General features: G+C 48.4%; 1 protein-coding gene and 1 pseudogene across 2 annotated transcripts in view; one reads left to right on the plus strand and one right to left on the minus strand.

Moving 5' to 3' along the window:
* COL26A1 (collagen type XXVI alpha 1 chain) overlaps window positions 1–13,010 on the minus strand; it is a 173,094-nt gene that overhangs the window by 149,490 nt on the left and 10,594 nt on the right. The window lies entirely within an intron of this gene.
* On the plus strand, window positions 7,526–7,910 carry LOC131741670 (histone H3.3A-like; annotated as a pseudogene).

A 13,010-nucleotide genomic window follows, 5' to 3' on the forward strand; every position in this document is an offset into this window, starting at 1 on the left:
TTCCTAAGGCCTCACCAGATATTTACATTGAGGCTGCCTCAAGGAATTTTCTGGAAAACTCCTTCTCCGCCCGCTCCCACTTCAAAGGAAAAAGCGAGACCCCTAAAGCTGGTGGCCCCTGTGGCTTCTTTAAAGTGGCTTCTGGAAAGCTGGTCTGGTGGGGACGAAGCACAGAAGAGGACTTTGTTCCAGGACCCCTCGGAATTATAGACCTGCCCCTGAGGAGAGGTGAGGCCAGTGCCTCAGTTTCCCAGAAGACGGTGGGTCAGGCGTTCACTTGTGTGTTCACTTATCTGTCCCTTGCTTTTGTCCCTGCTTGTTTGCATCTGTGACTGAGCTGAAGTTTGGGTCTTTGCTCCCAGGGGGTGTCTGACCCATATGAGCCCCTGGACCATGCAAAGTTGACTTTGCCTCAGTCAACTCCATAGTTCCCGGTACTCATAGGCCCACCTGCAGTGTTTGAGTGTGAATTCCCTACAGGCAATTTTCTCTGTGGCCTTTGGAGAAAGGCTCTGGTTCTTATCTTCCCCAGACTGTCCCTCCTCCCCTCCCCCATCCAAGGCCCGTATCTTGTGCACAAAATCCTTCCTGGTTCAGCACAGCTAATGATGCTGGTTAAAATATCAAAAATACATATTACTGAGTGCATGGCTAAGTTGGAGAGAAAGGAAAGGAATTTGTAAGAGGCCAGAAACTAATAAAAAGTATGAATTCAGAGGGATAAGCTCGCATTGCTGGGTTTATGGATCCCTGGCAGTCTAGCCTGAGGATGATGGGAAGTCAGTGGGAGACCCTGGTGTAAAGCCCCGTGGACAAGGCAGGCAGGAGAAATACTTAAATGTCTCAGCCTTGGCTCTTGGGTAGAACACCTAACCTTAAGCCTCGTAAACATGCCACCTTTTCTCAGAAAGCTACTGGAGGATGTGTTCCATCACAATGAGGGAGCAAACCAAAAAGAGTGGATATGAACTGTAGGAAAAAGGGGGCCCAATACAGGGAGGAAGCTTGGGGCAAAGGAAATCCCCAGGCTGTTGGTGAAAAGCAATCCCAAAATTGTAGGTTTCTACCTGCCCAGATTGCAGCAGATGAGAGGTTCAAAGAGCAATTGCTGGAAGAAGATGCAAGTAATGGAATATCTCATGAAGTGTCAGAAGGAAATCTGCACAACTGGGAGAGAGTTTGGAGGTGCATTAATAAAAACACAGAAAAGCTAAGTGAACAAAAACAAGAAGGGTCAAAAATGTGTTCAGGAAAAGCCATCCTAGTACACTGCATGGCTCAGCTATCACCTGGCATAGAATGTAAGACCTGAGTATTGTGCTAACTCGAATTGTGACATAAAGTGTCTTGGGGAAATGGGGGCACGGGAAATGTGTGTGAAGGGGAGGGCAGCGTGTGGAAGATGCTCCACTCTCATCTTTCATAGTGGAAAACTGATACCTAATGCCTGAAACAGAAAAATAAAGCTGTAGCAATGTAACTACATATCTTAGAGATGTGGGTGCAAGTACTAAAAATATGAAAAGTTAAAAGAGTTGGAGTGGTGGTCTCCGGACAACATGAGAAAGGAAGTGGATGATGAAGTGCTGTTGTTTTTCATTTTAAGCCTTGTAGGACTGTTTGGTTCTTGAAACTATGTACATATGCAACTTTCATAAAAGTTTACAAATGAAATTAAAAGTTAAAACACGTGATCCAAGATGGATAACACCAAGGTGCTTTAAAGGCTTTTCTTGTTTAATCTTCTCCTCCGGGACTTCCCTGGGTTGCACAGTGGTTAAGAATCCACCTGCCAATGCAGGGGTCACAGATTCGAGCCCTGGTTCGGGAAGATCCCACATGCCACAGAACAACTAAGCCCGTGCGCCACAACTACTGAGCCCGTGTGCCACAACTACTGAGCCTACGTGCCTAGAACCGTTGCTCTGCAACAAGAGAAGCCACCGCAATGAGAAGCCGGCGCACCGCAATGAAGAGTAGCCCCCACTCGCCGCAACTAGAGAAAAGCCCCCGGGCAGCAACCAAGACCCAACGCAGCCCAAAATAAAATTAATTAATTAATTTTTAAAATAATAATAATTCCTAATGTGATAAAGTCTATTATAAATCTTCTCCTCCACTTTTGGGGTAGATATGATGGTTGTCCCCACTTTACAGATGAGGAAATCGAGGCTTGTGGAGAAGAAATGGTTTCTCCTAGGTCACACAGCTGGCAGGTGGTAGAGGCAGGACTCAAACTACGAGTCAGATCCTTGGCCACCAAATTATACTACCCTCAGAAACAAACCCCCGGGCGAGATCACGTCCCCTGTGCTACATTATGCCTCAGCCTCCACAGGCCTTGAAAGAGGGTGGTGGTGAATTGTGACTGGTGAGATATTCTCCGGAAGGTTTTACCATTTGCCATTTTACCAGTTTACCGTTTGCCGAGCTGTACTCATCTCTCTGCACACTGGTGACATAGCATGAGCCCCTGACTTTATATGACGGCAAGGCTCTGACGGGCATCCTATCTGGTGGCCCACCTTACTCCACTCCAATCCTTCCAGACCTCCAGAGGCTCCTCATGGCCCCCAGGACGAACCATGCTCACCTCCATCCTTGCTTCTGTCACTTGTTCTCAGAACCCAGGGCCCCACCATGCCGGGCCCCCTCCCACCCTCTTGCTGGGCCTTTGCTCAATCCTCGTCCTCAGTCTTCCCCATCTCTGCCTCTTCTTCCTCCAGAGGCTCCTCAAATGTCACCCCCTTTGGGACTCCTCCCCAGCTGTCCCGGGTACCACGTTGCTCCTGCCTGTTTCCTTGTATCCCTTTGTCCAGACTTTTGTGACTCCAGACCTCCTGTGATAATTGTTCATTTAGTCTCCTCTATTGGACCTTGAAGACAGTGACCTTCTCTGAACCATTTCTGCACACTCAGCAACTGTTTAACAGTCCCTGCCAGTCCCTGGGCATCTGGAATATCTACATAATGACTGAAGACCGCTTCATGGAGGCTTCCAGGAGAATGTGTTAAAAGGCAGGACCCAAGATTATACATATATATATATATATATATATATATATATATATATATATATGCAAGCACACATCAAAGACCAAAGGAAATATGCCTCGCAAAAATGGAATTATTGGGAAAGGACAGTCTTTTCAACAAAATGTGTTGGGAAAATTGTACACATGTAATAGAATGATGTTGTAATAGAATGACATTGAACCCTTACCTTACACCATTTACAAAAATTTACTCAAAATGGATCAAAGACTTAAATGTAAGTCCTAAAAGAGTAAAACTCCTAGGGCAAAACAGAAAAGAAAATGTAGGGCCGAAGCTTCTTGACACTGGATTTGGCAATGATTTCTTGGATATGACATGAAAAGCACAGGCAACAAAAGAAAATATAGATAACTTGGACTATATCAACCTTTAAAACTTTTATGCATCAAAGAACACAGTCAACAGAGTGAAAAGGCAACCCACACAATGGGAGAAAATATTTGCAAATCACATATCTGATGAGGGGTTAATATCCAGAATATATAAAGTACACTGCTAATTCAACAATAACAACTACAAAAACCTGATTCAAAATTGGGCAAAGGACTTAAATAGACATTTCTCTACAGATGATGAACAAATGGCCAATAAGCACGTGAAAAGATGCTAAACATCACTAATCATTGGAGAAATACAAATCAAAACGACCGCTTCACACCCGTTAGGATGACTACTATCCAAAAAAATTTACAAAATAACAAGTGTTGGTAAGGAAGTGGAGAAATCGGAACCCATGTGCACTGTTAGTGGGAACATAAAATTGTGCAGCCACCATGGGAAACAGTATGATAGTTCCTCAAAAAAGTTAAAAATAGAACTACCACATGACCCAGCAATTCCACTTCTAGGTATCTAGCCAAAAGAATTGAGAGCAGAGCCTCAGAGAAATGTGTACACCCATGTCCTTATCAGCATTATTTACAATAGCCAGAAGGTGGAAGAAACCATCAACCGACGAATGGATAAACAAAATGTGGTCCACCCATACGATGGAATATTATTCAGCCTTAAAAATGGAGGAAATGTTGACACATGCTAGAGCATGGATGAGCCTTGAGGACATTATGCTGAGTGAAATACGCTAGTTACAAAAGGACCAACACTGTACGATTCTACTTATACAAGGTACCTCGAGTCGTCAAAACCATAGAGAGAGAAAGTAGAAAGGCAGTTGCCAGGGGCTGGCAGGGAGGAGGAAATGGGGGGTTAGCGTCTAACGGTTGCACAGTTTCTGCTTTGCAAGATGAAAAGGGTCTGGAGATGATAGTGGTGACGGTTGCACAGCCGTGTGAATACACTTAATGCCAGTGAACTGTTCATATAAAAGTGATTAAGGCGGTAACTTTTAAGTTGTGTGTATTCTATCACAATAAAAAGAATTAAAAACTTTAAACCGACAAAAATGGAATTATAAATGATTTCCTTCTTTCCACTTTTCCGTATTTCCCGGATGATCTATGATAAATACAATCAGGGGGAAAATAAACCTTTTTCTGAAAGAAGATGTCAGGCCCCTTTCACCTAAACATCTGTGCTGGCCACCGGGGCCCCAACCCCTGCTGCTGCCAGGCCTGCTGGGCCGAGAGCTTCCATCAGCTTTCTCTACCTGACACCAACATTTGGTTTCCATTCCCAACGCTTCACATAATTCTTGGAGATCAGCTCCTGCCGGTTTCGGGTCCAGCGGAAAGAAAGCGGCCCTTGGGAGGGTCAGCTTGCATCCCGTCGGGGTGCATTTGGCTGGGCCCGCACTGAGCTGTCTTGCCCAGACGCCCCCCAGCCCCCAGAGCCCATCCATCCTGCCGGCTACCCACCCACTGTCAGTGGGGCAGGCGAATTTCCTGGTGCACGGTAACCCAAGCCCCTCTCTGCTCCCCACGGGCAAGGCCGGGCTCTGTTATTAATCTTGGGGCAGATCCTATGTCCGAAGCTGAGACAGCTGTCCCCGCGTGCAGCTGCCCAGGGCCAGCAGGCAGGCAACTTCCAGCCCTCCCGCCTCCCTGCCAACGGCCAGCCAGGGAATTGCACTTTCCTTCCAAACTCCTTGCTCGTGCAATGCCTGGACCCTCACACTGTGTCATGGCCCAGCGGGGCCCTGTTCACTCCCTGGTTCATTCCAGGTTAGAATGCAACTCCAGGATCCTGAGCGACTTGGACTTCTTGGCCTAGAAAGCAACTGTGGTGTCCCAGTTGGGCTGCCGTTGAATCAATAAGGGATTGTTTGAGCCCACGCTCCAGGCTCAGCCCCGGGTTACCTGCTGGGGCAGACAAAGCCATCTAGGATTGGGCTCCTGACCCCAAGGGGCTCGAAGCCCAGCTGCAGAACAAGCACATGAAACAAGAATAAAGCAAGCCAGGACAGGACCTGGGGAAAGCTGCCCGTGGCAGCCACATGGCCAGGTGCTGTGGCAGCCACATGGCCAGGTGCTCCGCCATCCAGAAGGCAAAACAACCCACCCCAGGGGCCACTGTGCACTCTAGATTCCAAGTAGAACACACAGCCCCGATTCAAATAGCTCATTGAGTGCTCCCACAGGAACTGGCTAGGATTAGCCCCATCTCACAGATGTGTAAACTGATGCAGGGTAACAGGAACTTGCCCACAGCTAGACGAGGGGCCAAGCTTCTGATGTCAATTTGCCTGACTCCAAAGTTCTGAGTGTTAGGTCTGTGCTTTTTGGGACCACCCACCGCAGCCCAACTTCGCTGAACCTTTATAAACTGACCTGCCTACCTACTCACAGATGGCACAGGCCCACCCAGCATGAACCTACTTGGCTTTATCACCTATTTCTGGCTCCATATGGGCAGATTCCAGGGATATGGAGATAACCAAGGCAGACAACCCCAGGCCCCCCGAAGCTTCCCTGTTAGGATGTGCCAAGATCCCAGGCAATGATGACTTTGGCCCTCTGTATTCTCTGGGACACAGCTGTGACTCAGTCTTAGCTGTCCCTGTGATTTCCCCACCAGTGGGTGCAGAGGACCGGAGTTGGCCCACACGGCCAGCCCCAGTCCACACGCAGCAACTGGACAGCTAACGCGTGGACTAAAATACAGCTGGCATCTGTCTACAGAAGAGAGTCATGCTAGTCTGAAACACTGCTCTCTCACCTTAGGAATGCTTTGGGCCACCTGTGGTTTTCAGGGAACCCCATCTACCTGAGCACCAGTGTGGAAGGACATAGGTTCATGTTCTTGGCTCTGCTAAACAAGATGGCCCTTGGTTTTCATTTTAACTGCATTTCCCGGCATAAGACCAGCTGGGTGGGGGGAGGGAGGAATTCACATGCTCCGCACTCCCAGCCCAGCATCTGCCTCCCCACCCGCTTCAAACAGATGCTGGCTTTGTTAGAGAAAAAGAGATAGACCAAACAGAAGCTGACAGCTCATGGTCTAGGACCGGGGCTGCTTTCAGGAAGAATAAGTCGTCACTGACGGGGAAGGAGAGGGCAGATGCGTGATAATGGCAGAAATAATTTAGCCTCATCGGAATGATTGGCCCTACAAGGAGTCTAGAAACCGCAGTCTATTATTAGGCTATTTGTTTAATAAAGGGGGGATGAAAGGGAGGGAAAGGTGGGTGAATCCTGGGTCCTCGGACTCCAAAAATACCCTATCAATAAACCAAGAAGTGAGGCAAATATACCATCATCTTCTAACCACGTCCAGGACCCACACATTGTCTGCCTCTCTTCAGAGTAAACAAGGAGGAAAGAGGGAGCAGAGAAGGTGCATCGGGGGAGACCAAGCCACAGCCCACTTTCCTCCCTCTCTCCATGACGCGGCGTGAGGGTCCAGGCATTGCACGGGCAAGATGGCGAGCCCTCTGCCTCACCATCCTCTGCAAGAAAGATGAAGCCTCGTTCTTCCAACTCAGCCAAGTTGTTGACTTACACAGTGACCAACACACACACACACACACACACACACACACATGGGCGCGCGTGCGCGCACACACACACACACATTGTAAGACTATAGGATTCTCTACTTCAAAAACCCTACAGAACCACCTGAAAAACCATTAAAATATTTTTTAATGTCTTATGGTAGCAGAACATAAAATCAACGTACCCCAAATCAACAGCTTTCCTATTTGCCAGACATCAACACTTAAAAGTGTCAGGGAACAAAAAGAACTCATTCGCGATAGCAATAAAAACTACTAAATGCCTAAGAATAAATCTAACAAGCTCTGGATAAATGGAGCAGAAAGACGGAAAAACACACAGTATTATAAACATTGAATTCTATTAATCCATTAAGTCATCACAGCCTAGATCAAAATCCCAACAGCATGTTTTATAGAACAAGAAAAGATGATTCTAAAATTCACCCAAGATCTTTCAATTGTGTTTGCTGCTGCTGCCACCGCGCCGCTGTCGCTCTGCAACGCCAGCGCTGCCTCTAGCTCGCGGAGCTCCAGCGGAAGGAGAAGTGGGGTAAGTCAGGGGGTCTCTTTACCATGGCTCGTACAAAGCACACTGCCCGCAAAGCGACCGGTGGTAAAGCACCGAGGAAGCAACGGGCTACAAAAGCCGCTCGCAAGACTGCGCCCTCTACTGGAGGGGTGAAGAAACCTCCTCGTTACAGGCCTGGGTACCGTGGCGCTCCGTGAAATTGGACGTGACCAGAAGTCCACTGAACTTCTGATTTGCAAACTTCCCTTCCAGCGCCTGGTGCGGGAAATTGCTCAGGACTTCAAAACAGATCTGCGCTTCCAGAGTGCAGCTATTGGTGCTTTGCAGGAGGCAAGTGAGGCCTAGCTGGTTGGCCTTTTTGAAGACCCCAACCTGAGTCCTATCCATGCCAAACGTGTAACAATTATGCCAGAAGACATCCAGCTATAGCGCGCCGCGTACGTGGAGAAGGTGTTTAAGAATCGACTATGATGGGAAACATTTCATTCTTTAAAAAAAAAAGAAAGAAAAAAAAATTCTCTTCCTGTTATTGGTAGTTCTGAACGTTAGATTTTTTTTCCCCCCCATGGGGTCAAAAGGTACCTAAGTATATGATTGCATGTGGAAAAATAGGGGACAGAAATCAGGTATTGGCAGTTTTTCCATTTTCATTTGTGTGTGAATTTTTAATATAAGTGCAGGGACATAAAGCATTAAGGCAGGTCAAAATGTTTCAGTGAACAAGTTTCAGCAGTTCAACTTTATAACAATTATAAATAAATCTGTAAATTTTTCTGGACAATGCCAGCACTTGGATTTTTAAAAAAATTTTTTTAAAACAAGTCAATTTCTTATTGACTGCAACTAAATGGTGTTTGTAGCATTTTTATCATACAATAGACTCCATCCATTCACTATATTTTTCTAAATGAGTTGTCCTATATGCAAGTACATGTTTTTAATGTTGTCTGTCTTCTGTGCTCTTCCTGTAAGTTTGCTATTAAAATACATCAGGGCTTCCCTGGTGGCGCAGTGGTTGAGAATCCGCCTGCCGATGCAGGAAACACGGGTTCGTGCCCTGGTCCGGGAAGATCCCACATGCCGCGGAGCAACTAAGCCCATGAGCCATGGCCGCTAGGCCTGCGTGTCTGGAGCCTGTGCTCCGCAACGGGAGAGGCCACAACAGTGAGAGGCCCGCGTACCGCAAAAAAAAAAAAAAAAAAAAAAAAAAAAAAAAAAACATCAAACTTAAAATAAATAAATAAATAAAATTTTAAAAATAAAATAAAATTCACCCAAAAGAAAAAGTGTACAAATGCTAAGAATATTTTGATAAAGATGAACAGCAAAGAGGAATTGCTCTATCAACTAACAAAACAAAGAGTAAGGATACAGTAATGAAAATAGTGTAGTTTTGGCACCAGATCAGATTAAGGGTTCAGAAAAAGGGCTGTGTACATAGGGAAGTTTAGTATGTGATAAAAGTGGCATTTCAAATTATTGGGAATAGATGGATTATTCAGTAGAAGTGTGAGGGGAGGTTTGTGGGGGAAAAAAAACAAAAGTTAAATCCCTACCTCACAGCCTCTGTAAAAACTTCAGTGGGAAGGCCATGCCCTTATCATGACTCTTTACACAAGGCTGAGTCTTAAGAGGTTTTTGAGGCTCAAAGCCACTTTCAGTCTTAATACTGTTTGAAATCTAAGCTCAATCCAACTCTTCAAGGCCCCAAATCTTTCCCTTTTCATTTCCATTTGTGCTGTAGGCTAAATAATGCCCCATCCTAATCCCAGGAACCCGTGAATATGTTATCTCACATGGTAAAAAGGACTTTGCAGGTGTGATTAAACTAAGGATCTTGAGGTGGGGAGCTGATCTTGGATTATTATCCATGTGGGCCCAACCTAATCACAAGGGTCTTATAAAATGGAGGCAGGAGGATCAGAGTCAGAGAGAGAGGTTGGAGGAGGCCCTTTGAAGATGGAGGAAGGAGCTATAAGTCAAGGAGTGCCAGCAGCCTCTAGAAGCTGGAAAAAGCAAGGAAATGGATTCTTCCCTGGACCCTCCAGAAGGACCAATCCTGCGAATCCCTTTTATCCCAGTGAGACCCACTTCAGACTTTTAACCTTGAGAACTGTAAGACAATAAATTTGTGCGGTTTTAATCCACAAAGTTTATGGCCATTTGTTACAGCAGCAGTAGGAAACTAACACAGCTTGCAAAGTGGTTAGTCCTTTCCTGGATACTCTCTGTGGTCCCGGGACTCTGCAAGAACCAAGAGATACAGCACCAAACAAGATCCCTGCCCTCGGAGAATTTACAGTCTTAGCATAGACAACTATTAACTCATTATCAATCAATTAATTATAGGATTGACTTACAGTTATCATGAACTTCTAAGTATGAGAGTAAGCTCTGAGGGCATTTAACAAAAGGGCCTTACCTTACCTTGTGGAGGGGGGGCCAGCAAAAGGTTCCCTGAAGATGTGATGTTTAAGCGGATCTCTAAGCTTTGAGCAGGAACTAGCTAGGCCAAGAAAAAGCAAAAACTGATCAAGGCAGTGCAAAGGCCCCGAGGCAGGAAGCAGCTTGAGATGAAAAGGTAGCCAGTGATAAGCAGAGCATCCAGAGAGACAAGAAGCAGGCTAGACGGGGTTGGACTGGGCTCTCTCCAAGCCCCTGATATAGGGGTCTCTCCCGTCAGTTCAGCTGCCTCTCCAAGAAGGTGCGTATTCAGAGCTCTTGCATGAAGATTTTCAGGATCTGAGCTAATTGTCATCGTCAGCCAGGGGACAAAAGAAAGAAAGAGCCTGGCAAACCCTGTAGAGGCCCAGGATCCCATGACCCCAGAAATAGAGGGTGTCCGGGCAGGTTGAGATCTCTCAGAAGGGAGAATCAGCCGTCTGGCCAAGTCAATCAGGGAGGGGCAGGAAGAGGTAAGTGCTGATTCCCCAGATAAGCCCTTGCAGGAATGACAAAAATGTCAGATGCCAGAGGCAACTGGTGGGGGTGCAGACAGCTGGAGCCAAATCAGAAGGAAACTGCCACCTTCTCCCCAAAGGCCCTGGCGCCTCCGGGGGCCGGCAGGGCCGGCGGGGTCAGCGGGCCACCTGTAGCAGGGCCAGATTCCGGAAGGTACTCTCTGGGGAAGAGGGAAGCCTGAGCCTTTCACAAAGGCTCCAAGCGGAGAAGCCCCTCTGCCGGGCCTCCTGAGTGCTAGGAACTGGGAGACTTCTCAGCAAATGTCACACAGTCCCTGACCTTCCAGAATGTGGAAGGGGGAGGGGACCAGACCCTTTCAAAGACATAAAATGTTTCGGCTGCTAGTGGACTCGGTCTAGAGGGAGCTGCAAAGGTGGGGCCCTCGGCCAGTGAGCAGGCTGCATTGAGTAATAATGAGCCTGCATATTTAATAAACACATTTCCTCATTTGATCTCGGCCCAATCCTATTAGTTTCAGGTTACTTGTGAGGCGCTGAGTCAATGAAGGGAAGGGCTGGCCTGGCTGTGGGTCCCCCGGTCCCTTCTCCCCCATCCTGGGGCCACACAGGGTCCCCTCAGCTGTCACACTCCCGGGACACAAAGCTCCTCAGAACTCCTCAGCCTCTGACTCGCCACGGGCATCTCAGGACCCCAGACCCTCCAACCTGCGCCCCAGTCATACTTTGAGGGCGACCCTCTGTGCTCACCCACCGCCCCACCCCACCCAGTGGTGGAAGCTCCGCTGGGAGAAAGGACCAGCCCCCATCCCTCACCCTTGGCCTTGAAAACCTGAGCGGGCTCTCAGGGATTGCAAAACCCTGACAGGACCCTCCCTTCCGTGTTTCTCTGGCTCCTCCACAGCAACAGGGTGGGCAACCGCAGGGCCAGGTTGCAAGTGACCCCAGCCAGAGGTCCTTTGCAAAAGGCAGAGGGCACCATAACTGCCGAGGCATTTGACCTTGACCCACTAGGCCAGCGTTTCCCAGAGCACCGCGTCTGGAGCACCAAGCAAACAACACGCTCCCCAGGAAAGGATCCAGTGGTCCCAGATGTCTGCAAAAGTCCTCTTTGCCCCAAGCTTTGCAAGGTCCGTCGTCACAATGCCCACTCGGGGAAAGCCTTTTTCATTTCATGGGGCTACATAGAGTGTCAACTAGATACTGTTCTAAGCCCTTTATGAATATTAAGTCGTTGAAGCCCCAGAACAACCTGAGGAAGTAAACCCATGCCCATTTGACATATGAGGAGACTGAGGCACAGAGAGGTCAGGTGATTTGGACAGGGCCACCCAGAGGGGGTTCAGACACAGACCTCCTGGCTCCAGGGCCTGCTCTTCACACCCTGCCTCTTTCTTAAGGAAACTCTTGAGCTCGGTTCGCGAGCATTTCCCAGGATGCTTCTCGTAACTTCCATTAACACCTGACGGAACAAGCTTGGCAACATCGTTACAGGCAGCAGGGGAGCTGGCAAAGGTCAGCAGTCAGCTGGCCAGCTCTGACCTTCCCGCCCATCACTCTAGGGGCGGCTGGGGGCGGGGCAGACAGAGGCCCAGGAGGTGGGAGCCCCCCGCCTCTTGCCCAAGTGTTACAGAATTAACCTGGACCGGGTCCAGCTTCTTTCAAGGTGGTCTTGTCCAGGCCACCAAAGAAACATCTAGACCCTGGTTTCAGGGAGGCGGGAAAAGGAAGCCCAGGCAAGGAAGCTGGGGACCCCTGACTCTTCAGAGAGGAGAAGAGCGTGCCGTGTATCTCCTTCCGTAGGATCTGCTTCAGGATTCCTGAAAACCCTCTAACAGTTCGTTATTGTTACTCTATTCCCCTGCTCCAGGCAGAGCTGGTCTGGGTCCAGCTTGCACACTCTCGAAGCGGCAGTGAAGTGTCGGACCAGTTCAAGCCAAGAGAAGCCTGCAGCCGTGTTCTTATTGCCATAGGAATTGTTTCTCTGGGAATGGATTTTAAAATAACAGAGAAGCTGAGGGGGGAGAGGACAGCCAGAGGAAGGGTGAGGAGATTCAGAAAACCCTGGGGCCTTAAGCAAAGGCCTCACCAGATATTTACATCGAGCCCATTCCATGTGATTTTCCACCCAATCCTACTTCAAAGGAAGAAGCAGGACCCCCTAAAGCGGGTGGCCTCTGTGGCTCCCCTAAATGTGGCTTCCAGAGCTGGCCTGGTGGGGGGTAGAGCACAGAGAAGGACCTCACTCCAGGACCTCTTAGAAGGACAGCCTGCACGGGGGCAGAGGCCACCCCCTCGGCTTCCCAGAGGACAGAGGTCAAGGCACTTGTTCTCTCACTTGCTCAAAAAGCAACCACGGAACACCTGATACGTGCAAGCCTGCGCTAGATGTTAAAAATACAAGTATTGTACAAAAACACAAGGTGCGTGAACACCACGCTTTGTTGCCTTTTCAAAGCTGAGAAAACACTGGGGAGTCTTTGCAAGGTTCCAGGAAGCAGAACAGCCAGCTTCTGGCATCCCACAGGCACCGGGAAAGTCCAGGAGCCCGAGGCTGCAACCTGTGCCGGCCTGTCCGTGGTCCAGCAAGTGGCCAGATGCTGCCAACTGC

Source organism: Kogia breviceps, chromosome 14 (genome assembly GCF_026419965.1).
Source record: "Kogia breviceps isolate mKogBre1 chromosome 14, mKogBre1 haplotype 1, whole genome shotgun sequence".
NCBI lineage: Eukaryota > Metazoa > Chordata > Mammalia > Artiodactyla > Physeteridae > Kogia > Kogia breviceps.